We start from the raw sequence: 14,765 nt of genomic DNA on the forward strand, positions 1-14,765 counted from the left end.
AACTGGTGATTGGTGGCAGTCAGTTGTGAAAGACAAATTGGAATTCGTAACATATCATACGTTTAGTAAAATCTTAACATATTGTACATTTTGCTCATTCGTAATGTATAGTACGTTTTGGAAATTCGTAACATAATACGAATTGTAATTCATAACATCTCATACGAAATGGATGATGGACATTCCCAAATAATACATACAATATGAAACGTAACATATCATACGAAATGGAGTATCTTCGATATACATACAGAATAATATGAAATGCTCTGACTACAGGTTGGGTCACAGAGAAAGAATGGAGGAGTTGAGGAGAGGATATTTTGTCCAACCGATATTTTCCCTTTGAACCTGTGTTTCAAACCTGCAACTCTCCGTTTTCCAGGCCAAATGTAGAAGAACTATGGCAAAATTAATTTCATGCCGAAACCCGGGATCGAACCAGGGACATTTAGATCTTCAGTCTAACGCTCTCCCAACTGAGCTATTTCGGCTGCTCTGCACAATTATAGCCAGGTGTGTGGTTGGCTGTCTGGTGTATTCAGTTGACTAGGATCAGGAACATTTTCTATTCATCTTTCTCCAACAGCGAATGACAAATGCCCCACATGGATGGAATAATCACGCACACGTTCTTTTTCAAACTTCTAGAAAGACAATGCTTCCACCTGCTGGTCCCCTGACAAACTCACACATACTTTTAGTTAGCATTTTTGTTGAAATTAGGCTAACCTTTTACTGACGACAGGTACGAAAATGAGCCTCAGTTAATCGGGAGTCTTCTTGCTAACAGACACAGGCTCTCAATGTGTAGTGGAACTTCTAGAAGCACTCAGATAAAATGACCTGTTATTTCATCCGCTGTCCATGAGTAAGTGGTAGTGAACACATCAAATTTGCACTTACCCTTCAGGATGACGCAATATTAATGTGGTCTAACTGACCCATTCATTCTTTATAATTGATATATTATATAAGTTATAGTATTGCTCACAAACACAATTTTAACAAATTCTTTGAAAACAAAGTTCTCCTTTTATTTTGTTGAATCATAACTACGTAGGTATCATTTCTATTGCATAAAGGCTTTTAATGTAGCATTTTTAATTTGTGTTTTTCCTTCGCAGAATTGTCCACACTTAAAATTACTTAGCAGAGGATGGTTTCGATCCAGCGACCTCTGGGTTATTGGCCCAGCACGCTTCCGCTGCGCCACTCTGCTATCTGGTGATTGGTGGGAGTCAGTTGTGAAAGACAAATTGGAATTCGTAACATATCATACGTTTAGTAAAATCTTAACATATTGTACATTTTGCCCTATTCGTAATGTATAGTACGTTTTGGAAATTCGTAACATCATACGAATTGTAATTCATAACATCTCATAAGAAATGGATGATGGACATTCCCAAATAATACATACAATATGAAACGTAACATATCATACTAAATGGAGTATCTTCGATATACATACAGAATAATATGAAATGCTCTGACTACAGGTTGGGTCACAGAGAAAGAATGGAGGAGTTGAGGAGAGGATATTTTGTCCAACCGATATTTTCCCTTTGAACATGTGTTTTAAACCTGCAACTCTCCGTTTTCCAGGCTAAATGTAGAAGAACTCTGGCAAAATTAACTTCCTGCCGAAACCCGGGATCGAACCAGGGACATTTAGATCTTCAGTCTAACGCTCTCCCAACTGAGCTATTTTGGCTGCTCTGCACAATTATAGCCAGGTGTGTGGTTGGCTGTCTGGTGTATTCAGTTGACTAGGATCAGGAATATTTTCTATTCATCTTTCTCCAACAGCGAGTGACAAATGCCCCACATGGATGGAATAATCACGCACACGTTCTTTTTCAAACTTCTAGAAAGACAATGCTTCCACCTGCTGGTCCCCTGACAAACTCACACATACTTTTAGTTGGAATTTTTGTTGAAATTAGGCTAACCTTTTACTGACGACAGGTACGAAAATGAGCCTCAGTTAATCGGGAGTCTTCTTGCTAACAGACACAGGCTCTCAATGTGTAGTGGAACTTCTAGAAGCACTCAGATAAAATGACCTGTTATTTCATCCGCTGTCCATGAGTAAGTGGTAGTGAACACATCAAATGTGCACTTACCCTTCAGGATGACGCAATATTAATGTGGTCTAACTGACCCATTCATTCTTTATAATTGATATATTATATAAGTTATAGTATTGCTCACAAACACAATTTTAACACATTCTTTGAAAACAAAGTTCTGCTTTTATTTTGTTGAATCATAACTACGTAGGTATCATTTCTATTGCGTAAAGGCTTTTAATGTAGCATTTTTAATTTGTGTTTTTCCTTCGCAGAATTGTCCACACTTAAAATTACTTAGCAGAGGATGGTTTCGATCCATCGACCTCTGGGTTATGGGCCCAGCACGCTTCCGCTGCGCCACTCTGCTAACTGGTGATTGGTGGCAGTCAGTTGTGAAAGACAAATTGGAATTCGTAACATATCATACGTTTAGTAAAATCTTAACATATTGTACATTTTGCTCATTCGTAATGTATAGTACGTTTTGGAAATTCGTAACATAATACGAATTGTAATTCATAACATCTCATACGAAATGGATGATGGACATTCCCAAATAATACATACAATATGAAACGTAACATATCATACGAAATGGAGTATCTTCGATATACATACAGAATAATATGAAATGCTCTGACTACAGGTTGGGTCACAGAGAAAGAATGGAGGAGTTGAGGAGAGGATATTTTGTCCAACCGATATTTTCCCTTTGAACCTGTGTTTCAAACCTGCAACTCTCCGTTTTCCAGGCCAAATGTAGAAGAACTATGGCAAAATTAATTTCATGCCGAAACCCGGGATCGAACCAGGGACATTTAGATCTTCAGTCTAACGCTCTCCCAACTGAGCTATTTCGGCTGCTCTGCACAATTATAGCCAGGTGTGTGGTTGGCTGTCTGGTGTATTCAGTTGACTAGGATCAGGAACATTTTCTATTCATCTTTCTCCAACAGCGAATGACAAATGCCCCACATGGATGGAATAATCACGCACACGTTCTTTTTCAAACTTCTAGAAAGACAATGCTTCCACCTGCTGGTCCCCTGACAAACTCACACATACTTTTAGTTAGCATTTTTGTTGAAATTAGGCTAACCTTTTACTGACGACAGGTACGAAAATGAGCCTCAGTTAATCGGGAGTCTTCTTGCTAACAGACACAGGCTCTCAATGTGTAGTGGAACTTCTAGAAGCACTCAGATAAAATGACCTGTTATTTCATCCGCTGTCCATGAGTAAGTGGTAGTGAACACATCAAATTTGCACTTACCCTTCAGGATGACGCAATATTAATGTGGTCTAACTGACCCATTCATTCTTTATAATTGATATATTATATAAGTTATAGTATTGCTCACAAACACAATTTTAACAAATTCTTTGAAAACAAAGTTCTCCTTTTATTTTGTTGAATCATAACTACGTAGGTATCATTTCTATTGCATAAAGGCTTTTAATGTAGCATTTTTAATTTGTGTTTTTCCTTCGCAGAATTGTCCACACTTAAAATTACTTAGCAGAGGATGGTTTCGATCCAGCGACCTCTGGGTTATTGGCCCAGCACGCTTCCGCTGCGCCACTCTGCTATCTGGTGATTGGTGGGAGTCAGTTGTGAAAGACAAATTGGAATTCGTAACATATCATACGTTTAGTAAAATCTTAACATATTGTACATTTTGCCCTATTCGTAATGTATAGTACGTTTTGGAAATTCGTAACATCATACGAATTGTAATTCATAACATCTCATAAGAAATGGATGATGGACATTCCCAAATAATACATACAATATGAAACGTAACATATCATACTAAATGGAGTATCTTCGATATACATACAGAATAATATGAAATGCTCTGACTACAGGTTGGGTCACAGAGAAAGAATGGAGGAGTTGAGGAGAGGATATTTTGTCCAACCGATATTTTCCCTTTGAACATGTGTTTTAAACCTGCAACTCTCCGTTTTCCAGGCTAAATGTAGAAGAACTCTGGCAAAATTAACTTCCTGCCGAAACCCGGGATCGAACCAGGGACATTTAGATCTTCAGTCTAACGCTCTCCCAACTGAGCTATTTCGGCTGCTCTGCACAATTATAGCCAGGTGTGTGGTTGGCTGTCTGGTGTATTCAGTTGACTAGGATCAGGAATATTTTCTATTCATCTTTCTCCAACAGCGAGTGACAAATGCCCCACATGGATGGAATAATCACGCACACGTTCTTTTTCAAACTTCTAGAAAGACAATGCTTCCACCTGCTGGTCCCCTGACAAACTCACACATACTTTTAGTTGGAATTTTTGTTGAAATTAGGCTAACCTTTTACTGACGACAGGTACGAAAATGAGCCTCAGTTAATCGGGAGTCTTCTTGCTAACAGACACAGGCTCTCAATGTGTAGTGGAACTTCTAGAAGCACTCAGATAAAATGACCTGTTATTTCATCCGCTGTCCATGAGTAAGTGGTAGTGAACACATCAAATGTGCACTTACCCTTCAGGATGACGCAATATTAATGTGGTCTAACTGACCCATTCATTCTTTATAATTGATATATTATATAAGTTATAGTATTGCTCACAAACACAATTTTAACACATTCTTTGAAAACAAAGTTCTGCTTTTATTTTGTTGAATCATAACTACGTAGGTATCATTTCTATTGCATAAAGGCTTTTAATGTAGCATTTTTAATTTGTGTTTTTCCTTCGCAGAATTGTCCACACTTAAAATTACTTAGCAGAGGATGGTTTCGATCCATCGACCTCTGGGTTATGGGCCCAGCACGCTTCCGCTGCGCCACTCTGCTATCTGGTGATTGGTGGCAGTCAGTTGTGAAAGACAAATTGGAATTCGTAACATATCATACGTTTAGTAAAATCTTAACATATTGTACATTTTGCTCATTCGTAATGTATAGTACGTTTTGGAAATTCGTAACATCATACGAATTGTAATTCATAACATCTCATACGAAATGGATGATGGACATTCCCAAATAATACATACAATATGAAACGTAACATATCATACTAAATGGAGTATCTTCGATATACATACAGAATAATATGAAATGCTCTGACTACAGGTTGGGTCACAGAGAAAGAATGGAGGAGTTGAGGAGAGGATATTTTGTCCAACCGATATTTTCCCTTTGAACCTGTGTTTCAAACCTGCAACTCTCCGTTTTCCAGGCCAAATGTAGAAGAACTCTGGCAAAATTAATTTCATGCCGAAACCCGGGATCGAACCAGGGACATTTAGATCTTCAGTCTAACGCTCTCCCAACTGAGCTATTTCGGCTGCTCTGCACAATTATAGCCAGGTGTGTGGTTGGCTGTCTGGTGTATTCAGTTGACTAGGATCAGGAACATTTTCTATTCATCTTTCTCCAACAGCGAGTGACAAATGCCCCACATGGATGGAATAATCACGCACACGTTCTTTTTCAAACTTCTAGAAAGACAATGCTTCCACCTGCTGGTCCCCTGACAAACTCACACATACTTTTAGTTAGCATTTTTGTTGAAATTAGGCTAACCTTTTACTGACGACAGGTACGAAAATGAGCCTCAGTTAATCGGGAGTCTTCTTGCTAACAGACACAGGCTCTCAATGTGTAGTGGAACTTCTAGAAGCACTCAGATAAAATGACCTGTTATTTCATCCGCTGTCCATGAGTAAGTGGTAGTGAACACATCAAATTTGCACTTACCCTTCAGGATGACGCAATATTAATGTGGTCTAACTGACCCATTCATTCTTTATAATTGATATATTATATAAGTTATAGTATTGCTCACAAACACAATTTTAACAAATTCTTTGAAAACAAAGTTCTCCTTTTATTTTGATGAATCATAACTACGTAGGTATCATTTCTATTGCATAAAGGCTTTTAATGTAGCATTTTTAATTTGTGTTTTTCCTTCGCAGAATTGTCCACACTTAAAATTACTTAGCAGAGGATGGTTTCGATCCAGCGACCTCTGGGTTATGGGCCCAGCACGCTTCCGCTGCGCCACTCTGCTATCTGGTGATTGGTGGGAGTCAGTTGTGAAAGACAAATTGGAATTCGTAACATATCATACGTTTAGTAAAATCTTAACATATTGTACATTTTGCCCTATTCGTAATGTATAGTACGTTTTGGAAATTCGTAACATCATACGAATTGTAATTCATAACATCTCATACGAAATGGATGATGGACATTCCCAAATAATACATACAATATGAAACGTAACATATCATACTAAATGGAGTATCTTCGATATACATACAGAATAATATGAAATGCTCTGACTACAGGTTGGGTCACAGAGAAAGAATGGAGGAGTTGAGGAGAGGATATTTTGTCCAACCGATATTTTCCCTTTGAACCTGTGTTTCAAACCTGCAACTCTCCGTTTTCCAGGCCAAATGTAGAAGAACTCTGGCAAAATTAATTTCCTGCCGAAACCCGGGATCGAACCAGGGACATTTAGATCTTCAGTCTAACGCTCTCCCAACTGAGCTATTTCGGCTGCTCTGCAAAATTATAGCCAGGTGTGTGGTTGGCTGTCTGGTGTATTCAGTTGACTAGGATCAGGAATATTTTCTATTCATCTTTCTCCAACAGCGAGTGACAAATGCCCCACATGGATGGAATAATCACGCACACGTTCTTTTTCAAACTTCTAGAAAGACAATGCTTCCACCTGCTGGTCCCCTGACAAACTCACACATACTTTTAGTTAGCATTTTTGTTGAAATTAGGCTAACCTTTTACTGACGACAGGTACGAAAATGAGCCTCAGTTAATCGGGAGTCTTCTTGCTAACAGACACAGGCTCTCAATGTGTAGTGGAACTTCTAGAAGCACTCAGATAAAATGACCTGTTATTTCATCCGCTGTCCATGAGTAAGTGGTAGTGAACACATCAAATGTGCACTTACCCTTCAGGATGACGCAATATTAATGTGGTCTAACTGACCCATTCATTCTTTATAATTGATATATTATATAAGTTATAGTATTGCTCACAAACACAATTTTAACACATTCTTTGAAAACAAAGTTCTGCTTTTATTTTGTTGAATCATAACTACGTAGGTATCATTTCTATTGCATAAAGGCTTTTAATGTAGCATTTTGAATTTGTGTTTTTCCTTCGCAGAATTGTCCACACTTAAAATTACTTAGCAGAGGATGGTTTCGATCCATCGACCTCTGGGTTATGGGCCCAGCACGCTTCCGCTGCGCCACTCTGCTATCTGGTGATTGCTGGCAGTCAGTTGTGAAAGACAAATTGGAATTCGTAACATATCATACGTTTAGTAAAATCTTAACATATTGTACATTTTGCTCATTCGTAATGTATAGTACGTTTTGGAAATTCGTAACATCATACGAATTGTAATTCATAACATCTCATACGAAATGGATGATGGACATTCCCAAATAATACATACAATATGAAACGTAACATATCATACTAAATGGAGTATCTTCGATATACATACAGAATAATATGAAATGCTCTGACTACAGGTTGGGTCACAGAGAAAGAATGGAGGAGTTGAGGAGAGGATATTTTGTCCAACCGATATTTTCCCTTTGAACCTGTGTTTCAAACCTGCAACTCTCCGTTTTCCAGGCCAAATGTAGAAGAACTCTGGCAAAATTAATTTCCTGCCGAAACCCGGGATCGAACCAGGGACATTTAGATCTTCAGTCTAACGCTCTCCCAACTGAGCTATTTCGGCTGCTCTGCACAATTATAGCCAGGTGTGTGGTTGGCTGTCTGGTGTATTCAGTTGACTAGGATCAGGAACATTTTCTATTCATCTTTCTCCAACAGCGAGTGACAAATGCCCCACATGGATGGAATAATCACGCACACGTTCTTTTTCAAACTTCTAGAAAGACAATGCTTCCACCTGCTGGTCCCCTGACAAACTCACACATACTTTTAGTTAGCATTTTTGTTGAAATTAGGCTAACCTTTTACTGACGACAGGTACGAAAATGAGCCTCAGTTAATCGGGAGTCTTCTTGCTAACAGACACAGGCTCTCAATGTGTAGTGGAACTTCTAGAAGCACTCAGATAAAATGACCTGTTATTTCATCCGCTGTCCATGAGTAAGTGGTAGTGAACACATCAAATGTGCACTTACCCTTCAGGATGACGCAATATTAATGTGGTCTAACTGACCCATTCATTCTTTATAATTGATATATTATATAAGTTATAGTATTGCTCACAAACACAATTTTAACAAATTCTTTGAAAACAAAGTTCTCCTTTTATTTTGATGAATCATAACTACGTAGGTATCATTTCTATTGCATAAAGGCTTTTAATGTAGCATTTTTAATTTGTGTTTTTCCTTCGCAGAATTGTCCACACTTAAAATTACTTAGCAGAGGATGGTTTCGATCCAGCGACCTCTGGGTTATGGGCCCAGCACGCTTCCGCTGCGCCACTCTGCTATCTGGTGATTGGTGGGAGTCAGTTGTGAAAGACAAATTGGAATTCGTAACATATCATACGTTTAGTAAAATCTTAACATATTGTACATTTTGCCCTATTCGTAATGTATAGTACGTTTTGGAAATTCGTAACATCATACGAATTGTAATTCATAACATCTCATACGAAATGGATGATGGACATTCCCAAATAATACATACAATATGAAACGTAACATATCATACTAAATGGAGTATCTTCGATATACATACAGAATAATATGAAATGCTCTGACTACAGGTTGGGTCACAGAGAAAGAATGGAGGAGTTGAGGAGAGGATATTTTGTCCAACCGATATTTTCCCTTTGAACCTGTGTTTCAAACCTGCAACTCTCCGTTTTCCAGGCCAAATGTAGAAGAACTCTGGCAAAATTAATTTCCTGCCGAAACCCGGGATCGAACCAGGGACATTTAGATCTTCAGTCTAACGCTCTCCCAACTGAGCTATTTCGGCTGCTCTGCAAAATTATAGCCAGGTGTGTGGTTGGCTGTCTGGTGTATTCAGTTGACTAGGATCAGGAATATTTTCTATTCATCTTTCTCCAACAGCGAGTGACAAATGCCCCACATGGATGGAATAATCACGCACACGTTCTTTTTCAAACTTCTAGAAAGACAATGCTTCCACCTGCTGGTCCCCTGACAAACTCACACATACTTTTAGTTAGCATTTTTGTTGAAATTAGGCTAACCTTTTACTGACGACAGGTACGAAAATGAGCCTCAGTTAATCGGGAGTCTTCTTGCTAACAGACACAGGCTCTCAATGTGTAGTGGAACTTCTAGAAGCACTCAGATAAAATGACCTGTTATTTCATCCGCTGTCCATGAGTAAGTGGTAGTGAACACATCAAATGTGCACTTACCCTTCAGGATGACGCAATATTAATGTGGTCTAACTGACCCATTCATTCTTTATAATTGATATATTATATAAGTTATAGTATTGCTCACAAACACAATTTTAACACATTCTTTGAAAACAAAGTTCTGCTTTTATTTTGTTGAATCATAACTACGTAGGTATCATTTCTATTGCATAAAGGCTTTTAATGTAGCATTTTGAATTTGTGTTTTTCCTTCGCAGAATTGTCCACACTTAAAATTACTTAGCAGAGGATGGTTTCGATCCATCGACCTCTGGGTTATGGGCCCAGCACGCTTCCGCTGCGCCACTCTGCTATCTGGTGATTGCTGGCAGTCAGTTGTGAAAGACAAATTGGAATTCGTAACATATCATACGTTTAGTAAAATCTTAACATATTGTACATTTTGCTCATTCGTAATGTATAGTACGTTTTGGAAATTCGTAACATCATACGAATTGTAATTCATAACATCTCATACGAAATGGATGATGGACATTCCCAAATAATACATACAATATGAAACGTAACATATCATACTAAATGGAGTATCTTCGATATACATACAGAATAATATGAAATGCTCTGACTACAGGTTGGGTCACAGAGAAAGAATGGAGGAGTTGAGGAGAGGATATTTTGTCCAACCGATATTTTCCCTTTGAACCTGTGTTTCAAACCTGCAACTCTCCGTTTTCCAGGCCAAATGTAGAAGAACTCTGGCAAAATTAATTTCCTGCCGAAACCCGGGATCGAACCAGGGACATTTAGATCTTCAGTCTAACGCTCTCCCAACTGAGCTATTTCGGCTGCTCTGCACAATTATAGCCAGGTGTGTGGTTGGCTGTCTGGTGTATTCAGTTGACTAGGATCAGGAACATTTTCTATTCATCTTTCTCCAACAGCGAGTGACAAATGCCCCACATGGATGGAATAATCACGCACACGTTCTTTTTCAAACTTCTAGAAAGACAATGCTTCCACCTGCTGGTCCCCTGACAAACTCACACATACTTTTAGTTAGCATTTTTGTTGAAATTAGGCTAACCTTTTACTGACGACAGGTACGAAAATGAGCCTCAGTTAATCGGGAGTCTTCTTGCTAACAGACACAGGCTCTCAATGTGTAGTGGAACTTCTAGAAGCACTCAGATAAAATGACCTGTTATTTCATCCGCTGTCCATGAGTAAGTGGTAGTGAACACATCAAATGTGCACTTACCCTTCAGGATGACGCAATATTAATGTGGTCTAACTGACCCATTCATTCTTTATAATTGATATATTATATAAGTTATAGTATTGCTCACAAACACAATTTTAACACATTCTTTGAAAACAAAGTTCTGCTTTTATTTTGTTGAATCATAACTACGTAGGTATCATTTCTATTGCATAAAGGCTTTTAATGTAGCATTTTTAATTTGTGTTTTTCCTTCGCAGAATTGTCCACACTTAAAATTACTTAGCAGAGGATGGTTTCGATCCATCGACCTCTGGGTTATGGGCCCAGCACGCTTCCGCTGCGCCACTCTGCTATCTGGTGATTGGTGGCAGTCAGTTGTGAAAGACAAATTGGAATTCGTAACATATCATACGTTTAGTAAAATCTTAACATATTGTACATTTTGCTCATTCGTAATGTATAGTACGTTTTGGAAATTCGTAACATCATACGAATTGTAATTCATAACATCTCATACGAAATGGATGATGGACATTCCCAAATAATACATACAATATGAAACGTAACATATCATACTAAATGGAGTATCTTCGATATACATACAGAATAATATGAAATGCTCTGACTACAGGTTGGGTCACAGAGAAAGAATGGAGGAGTTGAGGAGAGGATATTTTGTCCAACCGATATTTTCCCTTTGAACCTGTGTTTCAAACCTGCAACTCTCCGTTTTCCAGGCCAAATGTAGAAGAACTCTGGCAAAATTAATTTCCTGCCGAAACCCGGGATCGAACCAGGGACATTTAGATCTTCAGTCTAACGCTCTCCCAACTGAGCTATTTCGGCTGCTCTGCACAATTATAGCCAGGTGTGTGGTTGGCTGTCTGGTGTATTCAGTTGACTAGGATCAGGAACATTTTCTATTCATCTTTCTCCAACAGCGAGTGACAAATGCCCCACATGGATGGAATAATCACGCACACGTTCTTTTTCAAACTTCTAGAAAGACAATGCTTCCACCTGCTGGTCCCCTGACAAACTCACACATACTTTTAGTTAGCATTTTTGTTGAAATTAGGCTAACCTTTTACTGACGACAGGTACGAAAATGAGCCTCAGTTAATCGGGAGTCTTCTTGCTAACAGACACAGGCTCTCAATGTGTAGTGGAACTTCTAGAAGCACTCAGATAAAATGACCTGTTATTTCATCCGCTGTCCATGAGTAAGTGGTAGTGAACACATCAAATGTGCACTTACCCTTCAGGATGACGCAATATTAATGTGGTCTAACTGACCCATTCATTCTTTATAATTGATATATTATATAAGTTATAGTATTGCTCACAAACACAATTTTAACACATTCTTTGAAAACAAAGTTCTGCTTTTATTTTGTTGAATCATAACTACGTAGGTATCATTTCTATTGCATAAAGGCTTTTAATGTAGCATTTTGAATTTGTGTTTTTCCTTCGCAGAATTGTCCACACTTAAAATTACTTAGCAGAGGATGGTTTCGATCCATCGACCTCTGGGTTATGGGCCCAGCACGCTTCCGCTGCGCCACTCTGCTATCTGGTGATTGCTGGCAGTCAGTTGTGAAAGACAAATTGGAATTCGTAACATATCATACGTTTAGTAAAATCTTAACATATTGTACATTTTGCTCATTCGTAATGTATAGTACGTTTTGGAAATTCGTAACATCATACGAATTGTAATTCATAACATCTCATACGAAATGGATGATGGACATTCCCAAATAATACATACAATATGAAACGTAACATATCATACTAAATGGAGTATCTTCGATATACATACAGAATAATATGAAATGCTCTGACTACAGGTTGGGTCACAGAGAAAGAATGGAGGAGTTGAGGAGAGGATATTTTGTCCAACCGATATTTTCCCTTTGAACCTGTGTTTCAAACCTGCAACTCTCCGTTTTCCAGGCCAAATGTAGAAGAACTCTGGCAAAATTAATTTCCTGCCGAAACCCGGGATCGAACCAGGGACATTTAGATCTTCAGTCTAACGCTCTCCCAACTGAGCTATTTCGGCTGCTCTGCACAATTATAGCCAGGTGTGTGGTTGGCTGTCTGGTGTATTCAGTTGACTAGGATCAGGAACATTTTCTATTCATCTTTCTCCAACAGCGAGTGACAAATGCCCCACATGGATGGAATAATCACGCACACGTTCTTTTTCAAACTTCTAGAAAGACAATGCTTCCACCTGCTGGTCCCCTGACAAACTCACACATACTTTTAGTTAGCATTTTTGTTGAAATTAGGCTAACCTTTTACTGACGACAGGTACGAAAATGAGCCTCAGTTAATCGGGAGTCTTCTTGCTAACAGACACAGGCTCTCAATGTGTAGTGGAACTTCTAGAAGCACTCAGATAAAATGACCTGTTATTTCATCCGCTGTCCATGAGTAAGTGGTAGTGAACACATCAAATGTGCACTTACCCTTCAGGATGACGCAATATTAATGTGGTCTAACTGACCCATTCATTCTTTATAATTGATATATTATATAAGTTATAGTATTGCTCACAAACACAATTTTAACAAATTCTTTGAAAACAAAGTTCTCCTTTTATTTTGATGAATCATAACTACGTAGGTATCATTTCTATTGCATAAAGGCTTTTAATGTAGCATTTTTAATTTGTGTTTTTCCTTCGCAGAATTGTCCACACTTAAAATTACTTAGCAGAGGATGGTTTCGATCCAGCGACCTCTGGGTTATGGGCCCAGCACGCTTCCGCTGCGCCACTCTGCTATCTGGTGATTGGTGGGAGTCAGTTGTGAAAGACAAATTGGAATTCGTAACATATCATACGTTTAGTAAAATCTTAACATATTGTACATTTTGCCCTATTCGTAATGTATAGTACGTTTTGGAAATTCGTAACATCATACGAATTGTAATTCATAACATCTCATACGAAATGGATGATGGACATTCCCAAATAATACATACAATATGAAACGTAACATATCATACTAAATGGAGTATCTTCGATATACATACAGAATAATATGAAATGCTCTGACTACAGGTTGGGTCACAGAGAAAGAATGGAGGAGTTGAGGAGAGGATATTTTGTCCAACCGATATTTTCCCTTTGAACCTGTGTTTCAAACCTGCAACTCTCCGTTTTCCAGGCCAAATGTAGAAGAACTCTGGCAAAATTAATTTCCTGCCGAAACCCGGGATCGAACCAGGGACATTTAGATCTTCAGTCTAACGCTCTCCCAACTGAGCTATTTCGGCTGTTCTGCAAAATTATAGCCAGGTGTGTGGTTGGCTGTCTGGTGTATTCAGTTGACTAGGATCAGGAATATTTTCTATTCATCTTTCTCCAACAGCGAGTGACAAATGCCCCACATGGATGGAATAATCACGCACACGTTCTTTTTCAAACTTCTAGAAAGACAATGCTTCCACCTGCTGGTCCCCTGACAAACTCACACATACTTTTAGTTAGCATTTTTGTTGAAATTAGGCTAACCTTTTACTGACGACAGGTACGAAAATGAGCCTCAGTTAATCGGGAGTCTTCTTGCTAACAGACACAGGCTCTCAATGTGTAGTGGAACTTCTAGAAGCACTCAGATAAAATGACCTGTTATTTCATCCGCTGTCCATGAGTAAGTGGTAGTGAACACATCAAATGTGCACTTACCCTTCAGGATGACGCAATATTAATGTGGTCTAACTGACCCATTCATTCTTTATAATTGATATATTATATAAGTTATAGTATTGCTCACAAACACAATTTTAACACATTCTTTGAAAACAAAGTTCTGCTTTTATTTTGTTGAATCATAACTACGTAGGTATCATTTCTATTGCATAAAGGCTTTTAATGTAGCATTTTGAATTTGTGTTTTTCCTTCGCAGAATTGTCCACACTTAAAATTACTTAGCAGAGGATGGTTTCGATCCATCGACCTCTGGGTTATGGGCCCAGCACGCTTCCGCTGCGCCACTCTGCTATCTGGTGATTGCTGGCAGTCAGTTGTGAAAGACAAATTGGAATTCGTAACATATCATACGTTTAGTAAAATCTTAACATTTTGTACATTTTGCTC

General features: G+C 38.5%; 12 non-coding genes across 12 annotated transcripts; all 12 read right to left on the reverse strand.

Moving 5' to 3' along the window:
* Positions 1 to 421: 421 nt before the first annotated feature.
* On the reverse strand, positions 422 to 494 carry trnaf-gaa (transfer RNA phenylalanine (anticodon GAA)). Its single transcript has one exon. It is a non-coding gene; the product is annotated as a tRNA-Phe (tRNA).
* Positions 495 to 1,644: 1,150 nt separating this feature from the next.
* Positions 1,645 to 1,717, reverse strand: trnaf-gaa (transfer RNA phenylalanine (anticodon GAA)). Its single transcript has one exon. It is a non-coding gene; the product is annotated as a tRNA-Phe (tRNA).
* A 1,149-nt stretch (positions 1,718 to 2,866) lies between these two features.
* Positions 2,867 to 2,939, reverse strand: trnaf-gaa (transfer RNA phenylalanine (anticodon GAA)). The gene has a single exon. It is a non-coding gene; the product is annotated as a tRNA-Phe (tRNA).
* A 1,150-nt stretch (positions 2,940 to 4,089) lies between these two features.
* On the reverse strand, positions 4,090 to 4,162 carry trnaf-gaa (transfer RNA phenylalanine (anticodon GAA)). The gene has a single exon. It is a non-coding gene; the product is annotated as a tRNA-Phe (tRNA).
* Positions 4,163 to 5,311: 1,149 nt separating this feature from the next.
* On the reverse strand, positions 5,312 to 5,384 carry trnaf-gaa (transfer RNA phenylalanine (anticodon GAA)). Its single transcript has one exon. It is a non-coding gene; the product is annotated as a tRNA-Phe (tRNA).
* A 1,150-nt stretch (positions 5,385 to 6,534) lies between these two features.
* Positions 6,535 to 6,607, reverse strand: trnaf-gaa (transfer RNA phenylalanine (anticodon GAA)). Its single transcript has one exon. It is a non-coding gene; the product is annotated as a tRNA-Phe (tRNA).
* A 1,149-nt stretch (positions 6,608 to 7,756) lies between these two features.
* Positions 7,757 to 7,829, reverse strand: trnaf-gaa (transfer RNA phenylalanine (anticodon GAA)). Its single transcript has one exon. It is a non-coding gene; the product is annotated as a tRNA-Phe (tRNA).
* A 1,150-nt stretch (positions 7,830 to 8,979) lies between these two features.
* On the reverse strand, positions 8,980 to 9,052 carry trnaf-gaa (transfer RNA phenylalanine (anticodon GAA)). The gene has a single exon. It is a non-coding gene; the product is annotated as a tRNA-Phe (tRNA).
* Positions 9,053 to 10,201: 1,149 nt separating this feature from the next.
* trnaf-gaa (transfer RNA phenylalanine (anticodon GAA)) lies at positions 10,202 to 10,274 on the reverse strand. The gene has a single exon. It is a non-coding gene; the product is annotated as a tRNA-Phe (tRNA).
* Positions 10,275 to 11,423: 1,149 nt separating this feature from the next.
* Positions 11,424 to 11,496, reverse strand: trnaf-gaa (transfer RNA phenylalanine (anticodon GAA)). The gene has a single exon. It is a non-coding gene; the product is annotated as a tRNA-Phe (tRNA).
* A 1,149-nt stretch (positions 11,497 to 12,645) lies between these two features.
* trnaf-gaa (transfer RNA phenylalanine (anticodon GAA)) lies at positions 12,646 to 12,718 on the reverse strand. Its single transcript has one exon. It is a non-coding gene; the product is annotated as a tRNA-Phe (tRNA).
* Positions 12,719 to 13,868: 1,150 nt separating this feature from the next.
* trnaf-gaa (transfer RNA phenylalanine (anticodon GAA)) lies at positions 13,869 to 13,941 on the reverse strand. The gene has a single exon. It is a non-coding gene; the product is annotated as a tRNA-Phe (tRNA).
* Between the last annotated feature and the right edge of the window lie 824 nt (positions 13,942 to 14,765).

This window comes from Salvelinus fontinalis, unplaced genomic scaffold (assembly GCF_029448725.1).
Source record: "Salvelinus fontinalis isolate EN_2023a unplaced genomic scaffold, ASM2944872v1 scaffold_2358, whole genome shotgun sequence".
NCBI lineage: Eukaryota > Metazoa > Chordata > Actinopteri > Salmoniformes > Salmonidae > Salvelinus > Salvelinus fontinalis.